The following is a 25,563-nucleotide window of genomic DNA, read 5'->3' as shown; positions in this document are numbered from 1 at the left end:
GAACCGCGGTCCCTGATGCTTTGCTAAGCTTGTTCTAAGTAGGTGCTTTAGACCACTGAGCCATCTCTCCAGCCCCTAAAATTTGCATTTTAAAAGTGTAATATTGTATCAGTTCAGAACAGTCTCTGAAGACCCACTTAACTACTGCCTACTACCTTTAAAATACATTTATGACCAAAGAGTACATGAGAGTTTATGTCTGCTGTGCAGCTAGTCTTAAGTAGGTTTAGTTGGAGAACAAAAATATATATCCCTGAATAAATGAACATTAAATTGTCAATACCAACAGTAATGACTTTAAAAGTTAAAATTCTGGAATATTTTCATTATACTCTTTCATAACTGTCTTTCTTGTAATTTAAATATTTGGTGATTGTGAGAATTGAATTTTGTAATGGCTGAGAAAACTAACTTATAAAGCAATATGTTGATATGAATCTTTTATTTGGTTAAGTATATGATTACTTATATCCTTTTATGGACCAGCTATAAATTTTTCTAAGTGTATTTTAGCACCTTTCTTGGAACCACAGTATAGTTATATTTTTGCAGTATTGAATTATGTTCAATTAGGTTATTATAATGTTTATATTATACTCAATTAGATTTCAGTGTCTGCAAAAAGTTCCCCCTCTGCTTGCCTTGTAGTTTCAGTTAAAAGTGTAATAGAATTCAGTAGGTACTGTTTAGGAACTTGAAAAGAGAAATGGTTTTGTTTTCTCAAAATTAGACAGGACCCAGTGGGCGGACACTTAGTGTTGCAGGCCCATGTGAGCAGCAGCTTGGTGGATAGCTCCGTCAGCGGTAGGTAAAACATCAAAAGAGTGGTCGGCCATAGAAATCAAGAATGAGGAAATACATTTTTACGAGAGTTTTGTTTTGTTTTGTTTTTGGTGCCGAGGACCAAACCCAGGGCTTCCAGCTTGCCAGGCAAGCGTTCTACCACTGAGCCAAATCCCCAGCCCTGAGGAAGAAAATTTTGAATTAAGAGAGATGGTGAATCTGGAAGATGAGCAGTACTGTTGAGTCATCACACATATATCCTCTTCTGTGGTGCCAAAAGTCTCTCTATGGCTTGTATGAAATATCTTAGGAGATGTTCTACTTACTATTACTGTAATTGTATATTTAAGCAAGCCAGATTGCTGATGTTGTTAATGCTGAAAAAGAGTATGATACACTGGATGTGATAGTGCATGTCTGTAATCTCAGCACTTGTGGGGCTGATGCGGAAGGATTGCAAGTTCCAACCCAGACTGGACAATTTAGCAATATAGCCAGACCCTATCTCAAAACAAAAACCAAAAGTAAGCTGGGGGTGTTGCTCAGTGCAACAGGCCTTTGGTTTTGTCCTCAGTACTATTTCCCTACTCCCCACCAAAAAAAAAAAAAAAAAAGAAAGAAAGAAAAAAAAAACCATGCATATAAAATATCTTTTTTTTTAGAATTCGTAAGATTATTTGCTTCCTCTTTCACTGGGCAGTTTTTGGTGGGAATATTCTCATAGTTCTAAGGATATGGTCAGATCTTGGTCTAAACAAAATGATTTTTTAAAAACATCTGTTGCCCCATCAATGCATGATTCTTTACTCATGCACAAGCACCTATCTGAGCTTATGTTTCAAGCTATTACATGAATTTTGTTCCTGAAGAAATGCCAAGTAGTCTTACGTATTATAATCTCTCAATCATCTTTTTTTATTTTAATTTTTTTTTTTTTTTTTTTTTAGGGAAAGGTCTACAGGGCCTCACTACTAGATTGGACTTGTAATGATGCTCATGTTTATAGCCTCCCAACTGAGATGCCCAGTCTCAGTTGCCATCTCAGTGTGCCCTTGGGGTGGAGCTGCCACTGGCATGGCAGGCCTGGGGATTTAACCCTTGGCCCCTACACCTGCTTGCAGGCACTTTAATTTACTGAGCTATTTGGCTGGCCCTTCAATTATCTTAATTGTATATTATTGTTCAGTAAGAATAAAATGCTTGTTGCTTTAACATCAGTATTGTGTTATTATTCAGTTTTATAAAAGGAATTTTAAAAAGTTCAGAAGCAAACTTCAGCCTTATTATTTATCATCTGTCATACTAGATGATGTTAACTTCTTTCAAAAACCATTCGAAAATAGAGCTAGATTTACTGTGAAGATTTAAGATGCTACATATAAACTGCTTATTTTCATGTAAGCAATATGGAAATAAATGCCCAAAATGTTACCGATTGTTAAAGTGCCAAAAGTGGGTTGGTGCTTATAATATAAATTTTCTTTCATGTAAATGTGGTCTAGTACCTCAGCTGTTCATATAGTGAACCTGAAAGTTGGGTACAGGTCATTTAGATTTCAAAGTTCACTTATTACTGTTTATTATCTTGTCTTAGCTACTTTTCTCATTGGTAAGATCAAATTAACACTCACAATTAAAAGGGGAAAAAGTTTATTTAGCTCATGGTTTGTTGAGGTTTCAGTCCATAATTGACTGGCTCTAAGGCCAGTGGCTTGGTAGAGGAGTATCATAAAAGACAATGGTTTATGGCAGGCAGGAGACAGCAAAAACAAACAAGGAAGAGACAAGACTAGCCTCTTGCTGTCTCTTATATTGTTTCCAGACTGAGTTGAGGGCGGTGCCAAACCAGTGGGTGATTGATTTATTAATAAATTCCACACCCTCATGCACTATAGATTCAGCTACTACTGAAAAAGCCCCACCTGTGACCAATTGAGGATTTGGAGGAAGAAGAATGATACCCGAAGTATGACACTTCTGTATCAGAGGACAAAACCTAGAACACTCTAGGGCCAGTCTAGCCTATCGATCTCCTTTGTTTCATGCAGTGTTTAGTCTACATGCTGTTTAAAATTGAAAGTTGTTGCATTTATGTATTTATTCATCTATGTATCTCCCTATCTATCTACCTACCTGTTTTTTTTTGAGATAGGGTCTTGTCACGTAACTCAGGCTGTCCTTGAACTCAGTGTATTTGCTGAGACCAAATCAATACCCACAAGCTAAAGGGGAAAAGGATTATCTAGCTCCCAGTTTGTAGAGGCTTCAGTCTCTAGTTGGCTGGCTCAGTTATTTATTTATTTATTTATTTTTTTGCGGAACCAGGGATTGAACTCAGGCCCTTGGGCTTGCCAGGGAAGCGCTTATACCCCTGAGCCATCTCCCCTGCCCCTGGCTCACAGTTTATAGAGATTTTCCAGTCCACAGTTGGCTGGCTTAGGCTGGCCTTACTTGAACTTGAAGGTGAGACTGCTGCTTTAGGCTCCCAGGTGCTGAGATTATTGGCATGAGTCACAACACCCAGGCATTGCTTATTTTTAAAAATCAGGAAATCTCATGTTAAAAGTCGTATTTCTGCCTCCTTTTAAGAAGTTGAAGCTGGGCATGGTGGTACATGCCTATAATCCCACCACTGGGGAGGCAGAGGCAGGAGGATTGCCATGAGTTAGAGGCCATCCTGGGCTACAAAGTGAGCTGAAGGCCTGCCTGAATTACATAGTGACACCTTGTCTCAAAAAGACCCCCCCCAAAAAAAAAAAAAACCAAAACAAAAGAAAGTTGAAGAGTTTGGGGGTTTTTTTTGGCAGAACCAGGAATTGAACTCAGGCCCTTGCGCTTGCCAGGGAAATGCTTATTCCACTGAGCCTTCTCCCCGGCCCAAGTTGAAGAGTTTGGATTCACATCCCAATGTAACAGAAATCAAATGGGAGTTGTGTAATTCCTTATCTGTCATTCAACAGATTACTGTATTAGGTGCTATTTCTTGTCTTCTTTTTTTTTTTGCAGAACCAGGGATTTGAACTCAGACCCTTGGAGCTTGTGAGGCAGGCGCTTATTCTGAGCCATTTCCCCAGCCCCTTGTCTTCTGTTCTGCTAGCTTTGATTCTATGTAAACTTGTAGATTAAGTTTTATTAGTGCATGTATGGCTTGCTTTAGATACTTCGTATTATAGAATATATCAGTTGTGTCATTTAAAATTTACCCTCCCATTAATCTTTTCATAAAGAGGGAGCAAAGGGGAGGAGGTTATTAAATAATACTAGAACATTTTTCTTCTTTCTTTTTTTTTAGGTTTCTTTTCTCTTTTTTTTGTCCAGGGTTTCACTGCACAGCTTAGATTTGTAGTGATCCTCCTGATTTCTTCTTCACTAGTGCTGGTATTACAGGCACACGCCACCACGTCCACATTCCATCACAGCCCACAGCTCAGCACACTGGGGGTGGGGCTGGCACAGCATGCCGTGCCAGGGATCAAACCCTGGCCCCTGCGCTTACCTAAGCAAGTGCTCAGTCCACTGAGCCATATCGCTGGCCCTTAGAACATTTTTCTAAAGGATTTAAATCTTTCCATTGAGGCATGGATTTTTTTTTTTTTTTTGTTTTTGGTACTGGGGTTCAAACTCAGGACATTGTACTTGGCCATGCAGGCACTTAAGCCACCAAGGTGTCTCCCTGGCCCCAAGGTTATGTATGAAGTTGCCTTGTTTTTGGTCTTACTTGATTTTACTGTATTTTTTGGTTGAATTGTTTTTTAGGAGAGATTTAGTTTTTTGTTTTTGGTGCCGAGGACTGAACCCAGTGCTTCCAGCTTGCAAGGCAAGCATTCTACTGCTGAGCCAAATCCCCAAGCCCCCAAATCGCTAAGGAAGATACATGGGGAGACTGCCCCACCAAAAGTCTTAACAACAACAGAAAAGCTGATACAAGGCATATTATTATGAGGATTTTTTAAAAAGAATACTAGGAATTAGAAAATGTTGCAGAATATACTGTATGCACAGCCACTAACTTGTTTTATTGAAATTAAAGAATAATTGGTACAATTATGCTTCAGACATCTTGCCTTTAGTATAAAACTCTATGTCCTACCCTATCATCAATTATGGGGAAAAATACTTGCCCAAAAAAATTGTATTTATTATAAAACATTTCCTGGGGATACTACTAGATGTGCTACAGTAGAATGAGAGAATAAGCCAAGAAAGAAAGGGGGAAAAAAGAACCCAGCCTTACTAGGATTTGTTATTGGTTGAGCCCCTCCCGTCCCCTGTCCCCTCCCGTCCCCTCTCCTCCTCTCCTTTCCCCTCCAGTCCTCTCCCTTCCCTTCCCTTCCCTTCCTTCTGTATTTAGTAGAAGGTCTACAAGGGTCTCACTACACAGATTAGACCCATAGTGATCCACCTGTTTACAGTCTCCCAAAAGCTGGGATTACAGGTGTGCACCACCATTCCCAGTCTAAATCACCCTCTCAGAGAGTCCTGTGGGTGGGGCCCGCACAGCATGCTGGGGACCAAAACAGTCCCTATACCTACCTAAGCAGGTGTTTTAATTAATTCACTAAGCTGTCCGGCCAGCCCTTATTGGTTGTTTTTTGAGTCATTCTTGAATGAGATGGAATCTTGGTGGTGTTTTAATTTGCATTTCTTAAATGACCAGTGATGAGCAATTTTTCATATTGCTATTTCTTCATCTGGGAAATGTCTGTTCATTTCATTTTGGGCTAGAACTTCAAATTGGAGGGCTGTCTGGACTTTCTTTTCTTTTTTCTTTCTTTCTTTTTCTTTTTTTTTTTTTTTTTGAGTTCTTTATATAGCCTAGCTATTAGCCCTTTGTCGGAGAGTGCCTGGTAAGTATTTTTCCCATTCTGTGCATTGTCTTTTCATTCTGTTGGTGATTTCTTTTGCTTTTTGCAAAAGTTTTTTTTTTAATTTGATTTGATCCCAGTTCATAAAGTCTGCCTATACCTTTGTCTTCAAGATTTTACCTATTCTATTTTAAGTAGATCTTTTTTTTGTTTTAGTATTTAGATCTTTGATCTACAGTTTAAATTTTAGTTTACTGCATGGTGAGAGCTAGGGCTCTCAGTTTAATTTCAGCATGTGGAAATGCTGTCTTCCAATGAAAGTGGCCTCTTTGTCAAAAACAAGGTGACTGAGTATGTTTGGAGATATTTCTGCGTCTTCTAATTTGTTCCATTGATCCTTAGGTACCCCCCCCCATCATGCTGTTTTTATTATTATAGCTTTATCAGAGATTGTGGTGCCCCTTGTCTTCCCTTGTTGCTCAGAATTGGCCTATATATTGAAAACTACAGTTGTTTGGAAAAAGGAGATCAAAGAGGGTATCAGAAAATGGAAAGATATTTTCTGTTCTTGCATAGGCACCAATATGGTGAAAAAATGGCCATATTTCCAAAACTGTTATATAGATTTAATGCAGTCCCAATCAAAATACCAATAGGAAAATCAATCCTAAAATTCATGTGGAACCAGAAGAGAATTAGAAGAATAATATTTATACTGAATACAGGGGGCCTGGCCCTAGCTCAGGCCTTTAAGTGGCTGCTTCCACAAAGCTGGTCAGCCTCAGGTTGCTGGAGTTCGAACCTCACACCTCTCCAGCTGGCCAAAAATGCCCTGAAGGCATTCGAGGAACAAAAAAAAAAAAAAAGCCTTATAGGGCTGGTGGGATGGCTCAGTGGTCTGGAGCACCTAAGGAACAAGCTAAGCTAAGCAGAGCACGGGGACCGCGGTTCGGTCCCCCAGCACCACATGCCAGCCAGCCCACCCCCTGGTGGGCTGAGCTGGCCACACACACACAAAAATAAAATAAATAAACAAATAAATAAAATTAAAAAAAATATTTATACTGAATACTGAATTGAATTAAGTATAATGAAACATAATTAGAATAGTTGCAAGTGGCTGCCTCCAAGAAGTCTGAGTATGGATAGACCGGAGATGTTTACATTTTGTGTGATAGTAGTAGATACATATCTGTATAGAAGAAAGAAAAACAAAAATTGCCATTTAACCGTTTTCCGGTATACAGCTAAGCGGCACTATGTATGTTCCCATGGCTGTGCAGTCATCGTCATTGTCCATCTCTAGATTTTAGTTGTCCCGTACTGAAACACCAAGCTCATCACCCATTTTTCATCCTCTAAGTCATTGGTAACCATTATATTTTCTGTCACTATTCATTTTACTGTGTTAGATACTTTCCAGAAGTGGGATCAGAGTATACTGTGAGTGCTTAAATAAACCAGTTATTATAGTAAGAGCCACATCACCAGTGAGCCTCCTCAAAAACTGCCTTGCTTCAAACACCTTGTCCCACTGTTCTTGCCACTTCATGAAGCAATTCTGTAGTCTTTTTTCACAAGTTGTAAAAAAAATGCAGTGAATGCTCCTGCTGAATACCATCTAGTGGGAAGTCAGGTTCATAAGAACCTGTTGTGTCTCACTGCCTTTTCATTGAATCTGCCACCATGTGATTTCTGACTCTTGCTCAGAGTCAAAATGATCATGAAGGTAAATGGTTTTGATTGATTTGGGACATCAGTGCAACATGTTAGCACAACCCAATGCACCCAATAAAAGAGACTTCTTAGGAGTGCTTCAGAAATTGGCAAGAACATAGGGTAAGTGTGTTCAAAGCAAGGGAGAGTATTTTGGCACCAACATGGTGAAAAAATGGCTGTATTTCCAAAACTGTTTAAATAAACCAATTTATTTAAGTGGCTTGTACCAAATGGCCATACAGGAATAAATGAGCATATGAGCATATGCCTTACTATGATACTTTTTTTTTTTTTTGAGACAGGGTCTCACTATGCTGTTCAGGTTGGCCTTGAGCTCACTTTTAGCCCAAGCTGGCCTCGAACTCACAGTGATCCTCCTGCCTCTGCCTCCAGAGTGCTAGGATTATAGGCATGTGCCCCCATGCCCGGCTTGTCTTTTTTTTTTTTTTTTTTTACTATAATGCATTTTTAAAATTTAAATATTCACCATATTTTATCGCATGTCATACAAGTAGAATAATGCAATATTTGTCTTTTTACGACTGAACTATTTTACATAGCTAATGCCTTAAGTGTTCATGCATCTTGTAATATGTATTAGAATTTCCTTCTGAGTGGACTAATGGTTCATATATGTATTATAGGTCAGATTTTGTTTATCTAGTCATCTATTGATGACTTGGTTTTCTTCACCTTTTGGCTATAGTAAGTAATGCTGTGAGTACAGGTGTGTAAATATGTTTATCTTCTTTCTGTTTTCTTGGATACATACCCAAAGTAGTAAATTGTTAGAACATATGGTAATTTTGTGTTTAAAAATTTTTTTGAGGCCAGGGAGGTGGCTCAGTGGAATAAGCGCTTCCCTGGCAAGCGCAAAGGCCTGCGTTCAATCCCCAGTTCTGGGGGGGGAGGAGGGAAGGATGGTTGCTGGTCTTTGTTGTGTATGGGAATTTTTGTATATTTTGGATACTAGGTCCTTATCAGATCTGTGCATGTTATTTTCTCTCATTCTTTGGATCGTTTTATTTTGTTTCTTAGTGTACAGAAACTGTGTTTTTATGAAATCTAACTTACCTGTTCTCTTTTATTGTCTCTTTTTGTTTCTGGTCCAGGAAATTATTACCAAGTTCATATCATGAAATGTGAATGTCTCCGTGTGTTCTCAGAATTGTATAGTTTTTTCTTTTTTAATTTGTGGTACGGGTGATTAAACTTGGGACCTTGCCAGGCAGGTGCTTATGCCGCTGAGCTATCTCCCTGGCCCAAATCGTATAATTTTAATTCTTTTTTTTTTTTGGTGGAACCAGGGATTGAACTCAGGCTCTTGTGCTTGCCAGGCAAGTGCTTATTCCACTGAGCCATCTCCCTGGCTCTGTGATTCTCTTGTTTTCAACCTCCCAAGTGCTGGTATTACAGGGGCGCAGCACTATGTCCTGTCTCCATTGCTGTCTTGCCCCATGGGTGGGACTGGCACAGCCGAGGGGGATTGAACTCTGTCTGGTGCTCTCCACCTAAGCAGGCGCTTTAGTCTGCTGAGCTATTTGGCCAGCCCTTGGATGCTATTTTAAAGTCCATCTATCCATCCTCCCCCTCCCCCTCCCCACCCCTCCCCTTCCCCTTCCTTTCCCTCCCCCCACTCACTCTTTTTTTTCTCTCCCTCTCTTCCTTCTTGTCTCTTTCCTTTTCTCTCTCTCTCTCTCTCTCTCTCTCTCTCTCTCTCTCTCTCTCTTTCTTTCTTTCTTGATGACCGAACCCAAGGCTTCCAGCTTGCTAGGCAAGCATTCTTCTGCTGAGCTAAATCCCCAACAGCTCTACTAATTTTCTTACATTTATTATTAAATAGAAATGCAACTGACTTTTATGTTTTAATTTTGTGTCCCTTAGTGAATTCAGCTTTTTTTTTTTGGCAGCCGTGGGGAGAGTGTTCTTGGGGTTTTCTGCATGTGAGGCCATATCATCTGTAAACAGATTTACTTCCTCTTTTCCACTTTGGGATGACACTTTTTTCTTGTTTTCTGTTGAACATTCAATGCTATTTTAGTAGAAGTGGTGGAAGTAGGCATTCTATTTTGTTGTTTTGTTTCTATGTTAGAGGAAAAGCTTTCAGTTTTTTATCATTTATGTGTTACTGATTTTTCATATAGAGTTAATTGAATAATTTTCCCTTTTTTATTTTTTAAATTTTTGTATTTAGTATGGGGTCTACAGGGTCTCACTACATGGATTGTACTCATAGTGATCCTCCTTTTTTCAGCCTCCCAAGTGCTGGGATTACAGGTGTGCGCCACCACACCACACTAGGCTTAGTGTGTACCGGGGTCGATAGGGCACGCTGGGGATTGAATCCTAGTCCCTGCATCTGCCCAAGCAGGCTCTTTAATCCCCTGACCTATCTGGCCGGGCCTGAGTAGTTTTCCTTGTTTCTAGTTTGTTGAATATGTATCCTGGACAGTTGAACTTTTTTTTTTTTTGGTGGAACCGGGGATTGAACTCAGATCCTTGAGTTTGCCAGAGTTGAACTTTTAAAAATGCCTTTTTAATACCATTTGAAATGACCATTTGATTACTTTTTTTTTTTTTGGTGTTACATTAATTTTTGTGTTTAAACTATTTTTGCATTTTAGGAATAAATTATACTTGGTTTAGGTGTGCTATCTTTTTAATGTGCTGTGGAAATCAGTTTGTTGATGTATTGATTTTGGAGCAATATGTAGTATCTTTATCAGACCTTGGTGTCAGGATGTGTTGGTTAGCTTTTCATTGTTGGGATAAAATGACCTGGCATGCACAAATTAAAGTAGGAAAGCTTCCAGTAATCTGCTTCCTGTGTAGGCCCCACCTCCTAACAGCACATTCAGCTGTGAACTTCCGCTGTTCATAGTTGGCTGGCTCCAAAGCAAGGTGGTTTGCTAGAGGGGTATCACAGAGGAGCAATAGCCTAAAGCCATCAGGCAGGTGAGAAAAAACAAGGGAAGGCTACAGCTTCTTACTGCCCCTTTTATATTCTGCCTAGGCTACTGGGGGATTAGGGTGGTGCCAACCAGACAGTGGACTGATTTAGTAATGACACACCCTAATCCCAGCATCACATGCTCTAGATCTAGCAACTGAAAAAAGCCCCACCTATTACTGCATGAGGCTTTGAGGGGATTTTCGCTACTTTTGTTCTCTTGCTTTACATGTGCCCTAATCTTTGTTACTCCTTCTGCTAGCTTTTTTTTTTTTTTTTTAAACCAGGGACTGAACTCAAGACCTTGTGTTTGCCAGGCAGGCACTTAAGCCACTGAGCTATCTCCCTGACCCTCCTTCTGTTAGTTTTCAGGGTTGTAAATTTAAGCTATTCATTTCAGACTTTTCTTTTTTTTTTTTTTTTTTTTTTAATTTTATTTATTTATGTATGTGTGTACGTGGCCAGCTCAGCCCACCAGGGGGCGGGGCTGGCTGGCATGTGGTGCTGGAGTATTGAACCGCGGTCCCTGTACTCTGCCAAGCTTGCTCTAAGTAGGTGCTTTAGACCACTGAGCCATCTCACCAGCCCCCAGACTTTTCTTCTATGTCTTTGTCATTGTTATCTTGTCTTTATACTCTACTTTGGTCTTCTTCATTTTAGCCTTGTTTTCATCTTTTTGATACAGGGTCTTGCTGAGTGTTTCTTTTGCCTCAGCCTCCTGAGCACCTGGGGCTAGAGGTGCACATCACTGTGTGTGGTTGTTCATTTTCACTATCAGTGTATACCACTGTAAACTCTCCTTTTTGCACTGTACTGCTTTTGCTGAATCTCATAGTTTTAGTATGTTGGATTTTCGTTTTTACTTATTTATAAATTCCTTTGTGATTTAAGAGTGTTTGAGTTCCATTAATTCTTTTTTTAATGTATTTAGCACAAGGTCTACAGGGTCTCATTACACAGATCAGACTCATAATGATCCTCCTGTTTTCAGCCTCCCAAGGTCTGGGATTAGAGGTGTGCACCACCATGCCCAGTCTCAGTCGCTGTCTCAGCATGCCCTGTGGGAGGACAGCATGGCACGCTATTATTCATTTCTAATGTTATTCTACTGTGATAGAATATACTTTATTGTATATTTTAAAAAATCTGTTGAAAATTGATTGCAGCCTAACAGAGTTTATTTTGGACAATGTCCTAAGTGCACTGAAAATGAGTATGTGTTCTTGAGTGTTCTGAAGGTATGGTTTATTTGCTGTTCAGATCTTTTATTTTCTAATATATGTTCTGTTAAAGAATGGAGGTGGGTATTAAAAAGTTCAACTATCGGGGCTGGGGAGATGGCTCAGCAGAACAAGCGTTTGCCTGCCAAGTACAAGGGCCTGAGTTCAATCCCTCGTTCTGACCAAAAAAGAAAAAAATTCTTTGGGGCTGGTGAGATGGCTCAGTGGTCTAAAGCACCTACTTAGAACAAGCTTAGCAAAGCACAGGGACCACAGTTCAATCCCCAGCACCACATACCAGCCAGCCCCGCCCCCTGGTGGGCTGAGCTGGCCACACACATACACACACACACACACGCGCGCGCGCGCACACACACACACACATAAATAAATAAAATTAAAAAAAGAAGTTCAACTATCACTTTAGAATTATTTCCCTTCACTAGTCAAATTTTCTTTTGCATGTTTGGATGCTCTGTCAGTAGGTGACTAAATGTTTGCGATTGTTATGTTTTACTGTATTGACACATTATCGTACAAGGTTCTTTTTGGTCTCATAACTTGTAAAATTTATTGTTTGATGTTAAATAGCTATTCTCGCTCACTGTCAGTTGTTATTTTTCATAGAAAATCTTTTTTCCATCCCCTCTCTTAACTTGCCAATGTCTTTGGAACTGCAATAAGTCTGTTGTTGAATATGAATATCACACAGTTCAATTTGGTTTTTGTGTGCATTCTGTCTGTCTTTTGATTGGAGAATTTAATCCATTTATACTTAAAGCATTATATTTATTGATATGGATGGAATTAGTGTTCGCTCTATTTCTTTTCTGTATGCCTTAGAGCTTTTTTATTTTTTATTTCATTGTCTTTGTGTTTCGTTGATATTTTTTAATGAAATATTTGAATTCCTTTGTCATATCCTTTTGTTTATATTCTATAGCTATTTTCCTTGTGGTTGCCATGGGGATTACAGTTAACATTTTGAAGTTATAACACACTAATTTCAGTTGTAACAGTTTGCCTTCAGTAACACAAAAACTAAGCTCCTGTGCATCTGATTCCTTGCTTTCTTTTAGCTTTTGATGTCATCAAATTGTCTTTATATGCTTTGTGTCTATAAAGACTAATACTTTATATTTTGGGGTACTAACAGTTGAACTTAGGACCTGGCATTTGCCAGGCAGGTGCTTGTAACACTGAGCTATATACTCCTGCCTCAATATTTTTTTTTTTTTTTTTTCCAGAACCGGGAATTGAACTCAGGCCCTTGTGCTTGCCAGGGAAGCGCTTATTCCACTGAACCATCTCCCCGGCCCCAGTACTTGTTTTTTTAATGCACTAGTGTCTTAAATCATGTTGAAAACAGAAAGTAGTTACAAACTGAAAACTAATGATTTTACTGTGATAATTGCTCATGAATTTCCCAGGGATCTTTATTTCTTAATGTGGCTTCATGTTATAATAGCTCCCCTTATCCATCGTTTTGATTTCTGAGGTTTTTGTTAATTTGTGGTTAAGTATGATACAAAAATATTATCTGTCCTTATTTCTTCTGGAGAGATGCCATATTTATATAACTTCATTATAATATAGTTCAATTGTTGTTAACCTTTGTGTCCAATTTATGAATTAAACTTCATCACAGATACGTATATGTAGGAAAGCACATATAAATACTGTACCCAGATATGGCTTCACCCATAGTCTCAGGCATACACTGGGTAAGGTATGTATCCCCTAAGAATGAGGGAGAAATAACTGTTGTCTCGTGCCCTTTCATTTTTGCATGGACGGCCATTAGCATTTCTTGCAGAGCAGGTGTAAAGGTAATGCATTTCCTCACCTTCTGGGTTTGTGTGGTTTTTTTTTGAGGGGGGATATGTTATTATTCCTTATGTTCAAAGATATATATATATATATATATATATATATGTACACACACACACTAAATTCAAGTTTTACCAATATATGTTACATATGTACATATCTATATATTCTAAATTCAAATTTGGAGATATTTCTTCTCTGATTTTGCCTGCCTATTTTATTAGTCTTTAGTTTCCAAATATCTAGAGGCAAAAATCTCCATATCCTGTTAGAAAGTACTGTTTCTTGCCTTTTCCCCTCTTGCTATTGTGTCAGACTTACAATACAGTGAGCCAACTATGGGCTTGAAATCCTTGGGAGGTGAGGAGGAAGTGGGAGGGCAGCTGTATGAATGCTTCCTTAAGTAATATTCAGGAGTTTTTAGAGACTGCACTCCCCCTATTTAAGTATTGTACTGTTTTCTTTTAAATGTTGTAGATTGTTTATTTTCATATCTGTCTTGTTGTTGGCTACAGTACTAGATAAGAATTAGAGTTCAAATACTAAGGGGGTGGTCAAGCCCACAGAAAAAGTCTAATTGCAGCAATTCTCACTTAAATATAGGAAAATAGAGAAGAAAAAAAGAGGAAAGGGGGGCCTGGCTCTAGCTCAGTCCTTTAAGTGGCTGCTTCCACAAAGCTGGCAGCCTCAGGTTGCTGTAGTTCGATCCCCACAACACTCCAGCCAGCCAAAAGTGCCCCGAAGGCATTCGAGGAGCAAAAAAAAAAAAAAAAAAAAAAAGAGGAAAGAAGTCTGGATTCTTGGTTGTGAATGAAAGTGGCTAATTAACTTAATCAGAAAGGAATAGTTTTGGAAATTGTTAGGTAGCTCATAGCTTGAAAACCCCGTTTTGTAAGACAGCTAGAAGCTCAGGGAAGCCAGGCAAGTCCAGGACTTTGTAACAAAAGCAGTTTGCTTAAAACATTGCTGCTCATGTACTTGCTATGCCAGGTACTACCATCACAGTGGGTACTGGTGACGTTCTCTTGAACTTTCAGCTCTTTTTAAATGGTGTTCACGAAGAATCTCTCATTGACCAGTATCTGCCTACAGTCAGTGGAATTCACTGTTCAAAGCAGAATCGCCTGATTGACTGTAGATTTACATATGTTATGAGGGAAAGATGAGAACAGAAGTATGTGTGTGCTCTCACGCGCACTCACTCTCTCTGTCTCTCTTTCTCTGTCTTTCTCTCTCAGTGTATTTAGTACAGGGTCTACAGGGTCTCAGTACATAGATGGACACGTAGTGATCCTCCTATTTATAGCCTCCCAAGAGCTGGGATTACAAGTGCAAGCCACCACTCCCAGTCTCAATTGCTGTCTCAGTGTGTCCTGGGGGCAGGGCCAGTGCCAGCAGGCAGGCCTGGATGGAACCCCTGGCCCCTGGGTCTGCCTAGGCAGGCTCTTTAGTCCACTGAGCTATCTGGCCAGCCCCTTTCTCTTGAACTTCTTCAAAAACTGGAATAATATTTGATTAAAGAGCCTAAAGATGATATATATCCCCTACATATTTCCACTATTTTATTACTCTGTCCTCAGACCTTTTCCCCAAAGATGATTATTGATTACCCATTAAAAAAAGACTATAGGAAGGTGCTCCCTATGATTCTACACCAGTCACTGTATATTGGGAAACCTTCATATCATCAGGGACATTGGCCAATTTTTCTTTCTTTCTTTCTTTCTTTCTTTCTTTCTTTCTTTCTTTTTTCTTTCTTTCTTTCTTTCTTTCTTTCTTTCTTTCTTTCTTTCTTTCCTCCTCCTCCTCCTCCCCCCCGCCCCTCAATTTTCTTTTGTTTTGCATGCTGGGAGGTTGAACCCAGGGCCCAGAGCATGCTAGACAAAAGCACCCCCCCACACACATCCCAGCCCTTGTCACTGGATGAGCTCTGGAAAGTCACCTAAATGACAGATGGGTACACTAGCTCCCTCATCCACAAGAGTTTTGTAGATTTTCAGGATGCATCAGTGAGAGGCATTAGAAAGGTTTATTAGGCAGAATTAAAGAAGTAACACAGAGGAGGGTGCATTATGGGCTGATTATGGGCTTAGAGGCTTATACATGGTTCTTGAGGATGTCTCCAAGATGGGTCATCTATGATGTATATTTGTACTGTCAGTCAGGCTACCCATTTAGTAGCCCATTGAGAGTATGAACTAAAAAAAAAAAAAAAAAGAATGTAAACTACTTGAATATGTTTGAAGTTTAGAGATATGATGCCCACTTAATAGTGTGCTTTCTTCACGATTGAGGTCTGTGAGATTACATGCAGAAGCTCTATTTATAGATGAAAAGCACATACCTGTTTTATTGATTTATAGTGTCTGTAGAAGACCCTGAGAAGTTTTTTGGAGAGTTTTCTGTATGGGAAAAAGGTATTGTAACGTTAGGTAACTTTTGTGTTCTGAAAGTAGACTTTTTCTTAAAAGAACAATTTTAGATTTTCCTCACCTCCTTTTTTTTTTTTTTTTTGCAGTACCGGGTCCTGAACTCAGGACCCTGCGCTTGCCAGGCAAGCACTTATTCTAATGCGTTATCTCCTCAGCCCCTTCATCTCCTTTTTATGTCATTATTTCTATTATTCCACTTTATTGTTACATTGCTCAGCAAGTCTTAAAGTAGCCATTCTTTGCTTTGGCCTCCTGAATAGCTGAGATTACAGACCTGTACCACCATAGCTGGCTCTAGCTAGCTTCCTCCCCTCGGCTCCCTCCCCTTTCCTTCTTTTTCTTTCCTCCTCCCCATCCTCCCCCCACCCCTATACTAAAATTGAACCAGGGACCTTCCTACCAGGCTACACTTTGAGCGCTTTTGTACTTTTCTTTTTCTTTTTTTTTTTTGCGGTTCTGGGGATTGAACTCAGGACCTTGTGTTTGCCAGCCAAGCACTTATTCTACTGAGCTATCTCCCCAGCCCTTCACTTTCATTTTTGAAGCAGGGACTCACTAGAAAACTCAAGCTCGGCTGGAGCTCGGCTGGAGCTCGTAATTCTCCTTCCTCAGCCTCCTCCCCTCATTATAGGTGAGCACCATCATGTCCAGCTGTATACTTGTTTCTTTTATAGCTACATTTTATTCCATTTCATTATCATAACTTAAAGGGGAACCCGCTCGGATCCCCCTGCTGTCTTTTTCTTGTACAGGAGATTTCTTTCGCCCAATAAATATATTCTGCTCTTAAAAAGAAAAATAACTTCATAAACATTGCTATTTGATGAATATTTGTTTCAAGTTTTTGCCATTGAAAACAGTGCTCTGTTAACAAGTTTGTTGTTTCTTTGAAATTGTCTTTAAGGTGTTTGAGAGTGTGCTCCATTTTCCTCAACAAGCATGGTGACTGGCATATTGTCAGTTTTAACTTTTTGCATTTTGTGGGCAAAAAATGGCATCTTGTGATTTGAGTGAATTTCTTCAGTCATGACATTAAGTAATTCTTGCTGTTATTATTCTTATATATTTGGGGGATGTGTGTCTATATAATACTTTGACTTTCTGCCATTTGAATTTTGTAACTAAAATTTTGTGACTACGAAATTCATATCAACAGTGATAGATTAAAGAAATTGATAGGGGGCCTGGGAGATGGCTCAGTAGAATAAGCGCTTCCCTGGCAAACACAAAGGCCTGAGTTCAATCCCTGGTTCTGCCAAAAGAAAGAAAGAAAGAAAGAAATTGATAGGTTTTCTTTGAATTAATGATAATATCTGCTTTATTCATATGTATAATTATAGAATAGTACGGATTTTTCTTTTAGGAATTACTAAATATTCTTTAAGAAATAGCTTTCTTGGGGCTGGAGAGATGGCTCAGTGGTCTAAAGCACCTACTTGAAACAAGCTTGGCAAAGCACAGGGACCGCGGTTCGATCCCCAGCACCACATGCCAGCCAGACCCGCCCCCTGGTGGGCTGAGCTGGCCACACACACACACACAATAAATAAATGTAATAAATAAAAATAAATAAATATTAAAAAAAAAAAAAGAAATAGCTTTCTTGGGCTGGTGAGATAGCTGAGTGGATTAAGCGCTTGCTAAAGCAAGATCAGGGAATGGGGTTCCTCCCCACCTGCCTGGCCCCAGCGAGCGCTGAGCCAGCTACAGAATCCAGGCATGGTGGTGCACACCTGGAACCCCAGCACTGGGGAGGCTGAAAGCAGGAGGATCACTATGAATCTGAGCTGTGTAGTGAGACCCTGTACCAAATACACTTAAAAAAAAGAAAAACCTTTCTTAAATTAGCAGAGAAGTGCTTTTGATCCACAAGCCTTATCATATATCCATTATCCCTGACTTACTGAATCAGAAGATACTTCATTTTTCGTTTTCTGACATTATACAGCTGTCTAACTTGAGGAATTCCAATTTATTGTCATCCCCTTCCCAATTTTTATTCTTGTTTGTGAATGCTCTTGCTTTGTATTCATCTGTAATTCTCCCCCCTCACTATTATATGTGAATCCTTTAAATCTGAACTCTGTAGTTAAATTGGTCTTTGTTAGAGTAAGTGTAAGTTTTTTAAAGCAGGTATTCTGCAAAGTCAGAAAATTTGTTTTTCTTCCTTTTCCTTTTAAAAACTAGATTAATTTGTAGTTTGTATAGACTTTTAGTAGTTAAATGCACTGTAGTCTCTTAGATTGAGTTATGACTTCAGAGCCTGTTTTTTAAATGAAGCTTTTGAGATTTGATCTGTATTATATCTAAGTATTCCAGCGTTTCCTTCCTTGTCTGACGTGAACGCTAAAATTACATGAATACTTTCTCCATTTCCTGGCATTTCTAGTCAAACTTGTTGGAAATCGTGCCAGAGTTGTAATTCTTTTTACTTTAATACTCTAATGATAAAAGAAAATGACTAAAACATATCAAGAATTTATTTTAAAATTTCCTATTGCTAAAAATTGTGAAATTCCTAGTTTTTACTGTACTGTACCCCATGTTTTTTCTCAATTTTATGCTCTATTCCAAAATATTTTGCTGTCTTAACAAGAAGAAATGTATATTGTGTTACAGTGGAATTTTTCAAAGGTATGTATTAGATGTTATCCCAAATAGTAGTTTCTAGGCATGTGTAGCTGTTTATGTTTAAAATTAAAATTAAAGTGTGACTTGATTTTCTCATTTGTACAAGCTATATTTCAATTATTTAGGGCTGTGTGTGTATTCGGCAGCACAATTACAGGAGATTTTTATCACTGTGGAAAATGCTATTGGTTAATGCTTTTGTAGATAGCCACTGCTGTTGGGTGTTTTTTGGAGACAGGATCTTGGTATGTAGTCCAGGATGGCCTTGAACTTTCATTAGTCTTCAGCCTTTCGGGTGCTGGGATTATAGGCATATGCTACCACAGCTGGCTTATGTTTCTTATTCTAAAAAGTTCCATTTCAGAAAATATTGTTCTTTTGCTGTCCTCTAGTATTAGAGTAAATCTGAGTTTTTTAAAACAGGTATTCTGCAAAGTCATATTTTAAAAAACTTCATATTATTTTACAAATCAACTTTGTTGAGGTACAATTTATATATAATAAAGTATATCCAATTAAAGTTCAATAATTTTGACTTTTATATATGCTGGCCTACCCTTGTAACTACCGCCACAATCAAGATTTAGAATACTTCATTATAAAAAGTTATCTCTTGCCCATTTAAAGTCATTCTTGGACAGTCTGTAATCTGTTTCTCATCCGTATAGTTGAGTTTTGCCTATACAGAAACTTTATATAAGTACAGTCAGACAGTGTGTACTATTTTACTGTCTTTTATCTCAGTGTATTTTTTTTTTTTCCTGCATTTAGGACAGGGTCTACAGGGTCTCACTACGTAGATCCAACGTAGTGAATCTCCTGTTTCTTTTTTTCTTTTCTGTATTTTAGGGAAGGGTCTACAGGGTGTTCAGGGTCTCACTAATAGATTGGACTCGTAGTGATTCTCCTGTTTACAGCATCCCAAGCGCTGGGATTATAGGCTCGCCCCACCATGCCCAGTCTCAGTCACCATCTCAGCGTGCCCTTGGGGGCGGGGCTTGCACGGAAGGCCTAGGGATCAAACCCTGGCCGCTGCACTCTGCCTAAGCAGGAGCTTTAGTCCTCTGAGCTATCAGGCTGGCCCTTAGTGTATTTTTTTCTTCATTGTCTATATCATTACAATCTCCCCCTGGTAATTATGACATTGTTCTTCTGCTGATATAAAAATTGTGCAGATGCTCAGGTCCTTGTGCACAATGGAGTCCTCTTTGCAGATAACCTGTGCAGTCCTCTTATACTCTTGTCATCTCTAGGTTACTTGTGATACCTTCCACTGTGGAAATGCAAGTGCTGTGTGTGGTTGCTGTCCTACATTGTTCGTGGCATAATGGCAATAGCAGTGTCTGCATATTTAATGTATGCACAGAAGCTTACTTCAGTCAGTGGTTGTTGAATCTGCAGATGTAAACCACTGACATGGAAGGTCAGCTGATTGTGTTGCTAAGTAAGACTTGTGAACATATATGTTCTGTTGGCTTAATATTTATGAGTAATACTGTATGAGTAATGTTGGCATAGCATAGAGACCCCAAAGAAACTCACATTTTTTTGACAAAAGTGCTGAGACCCATTCAGTGGGCACAAGATAGTCTTTAACAAATGATGCTAGAACAACATAATAAAATGAACCTTGATCCATACATACCTCTTACCATATATAAAATTTACTTGCGTATATTTTGTTTTGTTTTCAGAACCGGGGATTGAACTCAGACCCTTGCGCTTGCCAGGCAAGCGCTTATTCTGATATGAGCTATCTCCTCAGCCCCAGGTAGAACTCTTTTTTTTTTTTTTTTTAAACCGGAACCGGGGATTGAACTCCGGCCCTTGCGCTTACCGGAGTAATAAGGGAAGCGCTTATTCTACTGAGCCATCTCCCCGGCCCCTTACTTGTGTATATTATGGGTAGTTTCTTGTTTCTGATAGCCTTCTAAATTTGTTAAGTTCCCCTCCCCCAGCTTATTTCCCAGATAACCATTTCTTTTCCTTTCAATTTTTTGTTTCTTTGGAGACAGTAGATTTTTTGTGGGTACTGAGAATCACTATTTTCCAGTATAATCATACAGAATTGTTATTTTGGCTTTTCTGTTTAACTTAAGGAATTACAGGAGAAAGTGGTACTATTTAGCCAAGAACTACAAGTACTTTTTCACCATGTTAATTGCTCTCCCTGTTTCGATTTTAAACAACGTTTTGATAAAGAACTTAAAGGGGATCAGTAGCTAGCAGTTAAGAGATAGCTTGGAGTTAGTGTTTGTTAGTGGAATTGAAGAGTTTTTTGTGTTTCAAAAGAACAACTATTGGGGGCCAGGGAGATGGCTCAGTGGGATAAGCGCTTCCCTGGCAAGTGCAAGGGCCTGAGTTCAATCCCGGGTTCCGCCAAAAAAAAAAAAAAAAAAAAAAAGAACAACTATTTCCATGTATTAGTAATAGCTGTAGTGGTTGAAGTTTTTTGAGGCTCTAGCCAAATACTGGTTAAACCATATAATATGTGGTTATCAGATTGTGAGCTAGAGAAAGAAAAATGCAGCAAATAATTCCCTGTCCCTCTCCTTCTCCATCTCCCTTCTCCCCTTCCCCATTCCCCCTCTCCTCTCCCTTATATGGTTTACGCAATAGTGATCCTTCAGTTTTCAGCCTCTCAGTGTTGGCATTTATGACTATGTGCCACCACACCTGAACTCTGTGGCTCTGGCCCAGCATGCCCGGGGATGGGGGTCAATGTGGTGTGTGGAGCTGGGGATCAAACCTCAGTGCCTGTGCTTGCATAAGCAGGAGGCTTACTCTATTGAGCTATCTCGTTGACCCTATTTTGCTTTTTCAGATGCTGATTTTTTTTATTTGGTTGATAAGCAGTTTAGGGACATTGGAAGTTGTCGGTTGTCCTCAGACTGTTTTCTGAATGGGATACCTTGAAAGTAGATTTTCCAGTGTGTTTCTGAGAAGCTCTCATAGTTGGCTGTTGTCAATACTTGTAGTTTTGGTACTGCCCTGTAGGTAGTGCTTGTTACATAGCAGATTCTTAGTAAACGTTAAATGAAGTTGTAGAAAATAAAATCTGCCATGCTTTACATATACAATCTCATCTTTTGTTGACACCATTATTAGAATTTTCTTCTCAAATACATTTGCCTTTCATATTGTCTCTATCTTTGTTGGAACTTTTCACTCAATTGTAATCTTTTTCTTTTTTATTTTTGTACATATTTATAATAGCTACCTTAAAGACATTTGCTGATTTTAACAATTTGTTTTTGAATCTGATTCTATATTTTGTATTTTAGGGAAGGGTCTGTGGGGTGTTCAGTGTCTCACAACTAGATCGGACTCATAGTGATCTGCCTGTTTACAGCCTCCCAAGAGCTGGGATTACAGGCACGTGCACCACCATGCCCAGTCTCAGTGTGCCTTGGGGGTGGGGCCAGCACGGCAGGCCCTGGGATTGAACCTCTGGCCCTTGGGCCTGCTTGCAGGTACCACTGAGCTGTTTGGCTGGCCCTTGAGTCTGATTCTATTGATTTTTTTTTTTTTCTCCTTGGATCAGGGGTCATGTCTGCCTGCCACCTCCCCTGCCGCACAGGAGCCCCCCCCCCCCCCCCCCCCCCCCCCCGTCTGTCTGGTAAATTTTAATTAGATATTGAATGTTGAAGGGAATCAGATTGTTATTTTCTTTAAGGGTGCTCCTCTTCATTTTGTTAGGCATTTAAATTTAGGGTTTTTCTGATACTGTTAAACCTTGTTTTCTTTTTTTTTTTTTTTTCCCTTGGAACTGGGGATTAAACTCAGGCCCTTGAGCTTGCCAGGCAAGCGCTTATTCTACTGCACCATCTCCTTGGCCCCACCTTGTTTTCTTTGTTAAGGCAGATTTCAGATTTTTTTTTTTTTTTTAACCTAGTACCTTACTTGTTCATTTGCTTTTTGAGACAGGATCTCACTGTATAGTTCAGGGTTGCCTTGAACTCATGTAATTCAGGCTGGCCTAGAACTCAGTGATCTTGCCTCAGCTTCCTGAGTACTGGAATTACATGTATGTGGCACCTGCCAGGGCCTTACTTTTAAGGTGTGGCCTTTCTGGGGGGTTCTCAGCTAAATATCTGGGATGCTCAGTGAGACTGTTTCCTCTCTAGCTGGGTCAGTATTGCAACTGCCCCCTGTGTTGTACCGCCTCTGTCTCATGCTTTCAGATCCTGCACTTGTGCACCCCGCCCTTTGGTCAAAGACCTCACATGAAACCACACAAATTTCCTTCTTGTGTATTAACTCTTTTTTGTTTTAGTCAAAGACCTGAGGTAAATCCATGCAAACTTTTTTCTTTTCCTACACATTACTTTTCTGATATCCTTTACAAACTTCAGACAGATACATTTGCGCTTCCTTTTTTTTTTTTTTTGCTCTTCCTTTTTGCCTCAATGAAACTTTTGTTCCACTTGAGTTACATTTCTTTCTGCTTTGTCAAAGAAGGCTCCTCCACACTCAAAGGAAGGTATTTTTGAGGGGTGGTGCCTTCTGTATCAGATTATTTGCAGTAGTGGTAGTGTGACATGTGAAGATTTATAACTTCTGTTAGTGAAAGAATTATTAAGCACTGCTTTTATGAACTACTCTGACATAATTTTCAGAGTAATTCATGGGTCCTTTTTTTGTACATATAATCTCTTCAATAGTTATAATTTTGGTTATACCAATTTTTAGATTTTTTGATTATAACTACATAAATTAACCATTTACAGTTAAGCAACATATTAGGCTGTAACTTCTTTCTGTAGCTCTTCTGTTCCAATTAAGATGGTTTCTTTATTTTTTTATTTTGGTGTTCTTAAAAATTTTATTAGTTTTTAAATGTATATGGTATGGGGTTTCTCTATGTAGCTTGGACTTGTGGTGATCCTCCTGCTTTTAGCTTTCCCAGTGCTCTGTTTAAAGGCATGTGCCACAACACACCCAGACTCAGGCTGGCTCAGCCCATCCTGGGGCGGGGGTTGGGGGGAACTCGCGCAGCATGTGGTGCTGGGAATTGAATCGAAGTCCTGCTTTGCCTAAACTTGCCTAAGCAGGCACTTTAGTCTGCCTAGCTATCTTGCCGGCCCTTTACTTTATTTTCTATGTTCTTAATTTTAACTGACTCATACATATGCCTTTAATTATATAAATCTCTCTGCATTTGGGCACATTTGGTATTCTATTTTCTCTTTTCTTGGAGCCTTCTAATCGTACCTAATTCAGATGAATTGTTCTTGAACCTTACTTTATGGCAGTCTACGTAGATGTTCCTTCCCCCGTACTCTTGGGATTGTTTTCCTCTTCTATATTTTGGATTCTTCGGTTCTTGGGATCTGTTACCTTCCTTCCTCTCTTCCCACTCTTGTTTTGTGGGGCACCTCTTTCAGTAACTTCAAGAAAATGTATGGGAAGCAGAATTATTGGAGATTATACTTATTTTAAATGTCTTTATTATATACTCATAACTTTTACAGTCTATCTTAAAATATAGAATTCTAGGCTGGAAATAATATTTTTTCAAAATTGTATTTTGCCCACTTTTCAAAAAGTTGTTATTGCTTTTAAAAAGGGCAATGCTATTTTGACTCCAAATTCTTTTTATGAAACCTATTTCCTTATAGGCATCCAGCTAGGGTTGTCTCTTGCTGGTTTTTTTTTTTTTTCCTTATTTCTTTAGAAATTTCACAAAAGTATATATACCATGTAGGTATGTTTTCATCAGTTTTGCTGGGTATTCATGCACCTTAGTTTTATAAGTTTTTTTTTTTTTGCTCCGAATGCCCTCAGGGGTGGTTTGGCAGGCTGGAGTGTTGTGGGGATGAACTACAGCATCCTGAGGCTGACAGCTTTGTGGAAGCAGCCACTTAAACAACTGAGCTAAGGCCAGGCCCCCATGCACCTTAGTTTTAAAACTCATGTCCTTTAGTTTTAGATTCTAGTTTTTTCTTTTTTTAAACCTTTCATTGTCTTTTCTTTTTTTTTAAAATTATTTATTTATTTATTTATTTGTGTGTGTGTGTGTGTGTGTGTGTGTGTGTGGCCAGCTCAGCCCACCAGGGGGCGGGGCTGGCTGGCATGTGGTGCTGGGGGATTGAACCGCAGTCCCTTTGTTTTTGCTAAGCTTGTTCTAAGTAGGTGCTTTAGACCACTGAGCCATCTCACCAGCCCCCCATTGTCTTTTCTGTTGTGATAATTCTTAAAATTTATACTCTTCTGACCCTTTTGTTTCCTACTTTATAGTGTTGTATTATTGAGGATTAAAGAGGTATGTGTGTGTTTTTGTGATGCCTGTACTTGTCATTTAATGATTTCACAAATAATTGTGAAGAAGGAGTGGTCTCTGGGTTTGACTCTCTGTTGGCCATGTCACCTTGGACAAGTCCCATAATCTCTTTGAGGCCTGTTTCCCTCCTCCGTAAAACATGAATAAACTCTGTCTCTCATGTGTTTCTGAGCGATGAATGAGAACATATATGTGAAAATATTTACTGAAGTCCTTCAGAATTAATAGCTGTTGTTTGTACATTATAAATATCAAATGGTTTTAGTTGGGAACAAAATGATGGCTAAGTTTTCAGGGTTAGCGTATATGATGGCTTGTGACTTTCTTGCAGACCTGTATGAACCATGCTAATGCTAAGTGCTAATGCTCCCTTTTAAGAAGTTATTTCTTAGGACCAGGGAGATGGCTCAGAATAAGTGCTTCCCTGGAAAGTGCAAGGGTCTGAGTTCAATCCCCGGTTCAGTAAAAAAAAAACAACAAAAAAACCCAACTTTACTGTGTTGTATGAAAGGAGAGAAGGTTAGCACTCCCCTTGACAAGGATGGAAGAGACCCTCGGGCCTGACAACACGCATATGGTTAAGGCATTGCCACCTACTTCCTGGCATCTAACCACTTGGTTTTTTTTTTTTTTTTTTGCTATTTGTTTATCAATAAAATTATGGGAAAAAAGTTATTTCTTAAAATTCAATCTCGTTATAGTAACCTGAAGACAGAATTATGGAAATATTCATTCTGTGAAAAGTTCTAGATTGTATAAATCTGTGTAGTGGAGTAATTATTTCAGACTGCTTGATTGCTAGTGTAAACTCATGCAGGGAATACATGTTTGGGTTATTTATTTATGTTTACTTAATGGTATTTGAGATTAAGAAAAATAGAACCTATCTTTTGATTCTTAATCGTATTAA

General features: G+C 39.1%; 1 protein-coding gene and 1 non-coding gene across 2 annotated transcripts in view; both read left to right on the top strand.

The window, feature by feature from the left end:
* Positions 1-25,563, top strand: part of Pten (phosphatase and tensin homolog) — a 91,664-nt gene that overhangs the window by 30,966 nt on the left and 35,135 nt on the right. The window lies entirely within an intron of this gene.
* LOC111817026 lies at positions 25,151-25,276 on the top strand. The gene has a single exon (XR_002821317.1). It is a non-coding gene; the product is annotated as a U6atac minor spliceosomal RNA (small nuclear RNA).

This window comes from Octodon degus, unplaced genomic scaffold (genome assembly GCF_000260255.1).
Source record: "Octodon degus isolate 3935 unplaced genomic scaffold, OctDeg1.0 scaffold00046, whole genome shotgun sequence".
NCBI lineage: Eukaryota > Metazoa > Chordata > Mammalia > Rodentia > Octodontidae > Octodon > Octodon degus.
Note: the sequence above shows the minus strand (reverse complement) of the source record. Positions and strands in the feature narration are given on the sequence as shown.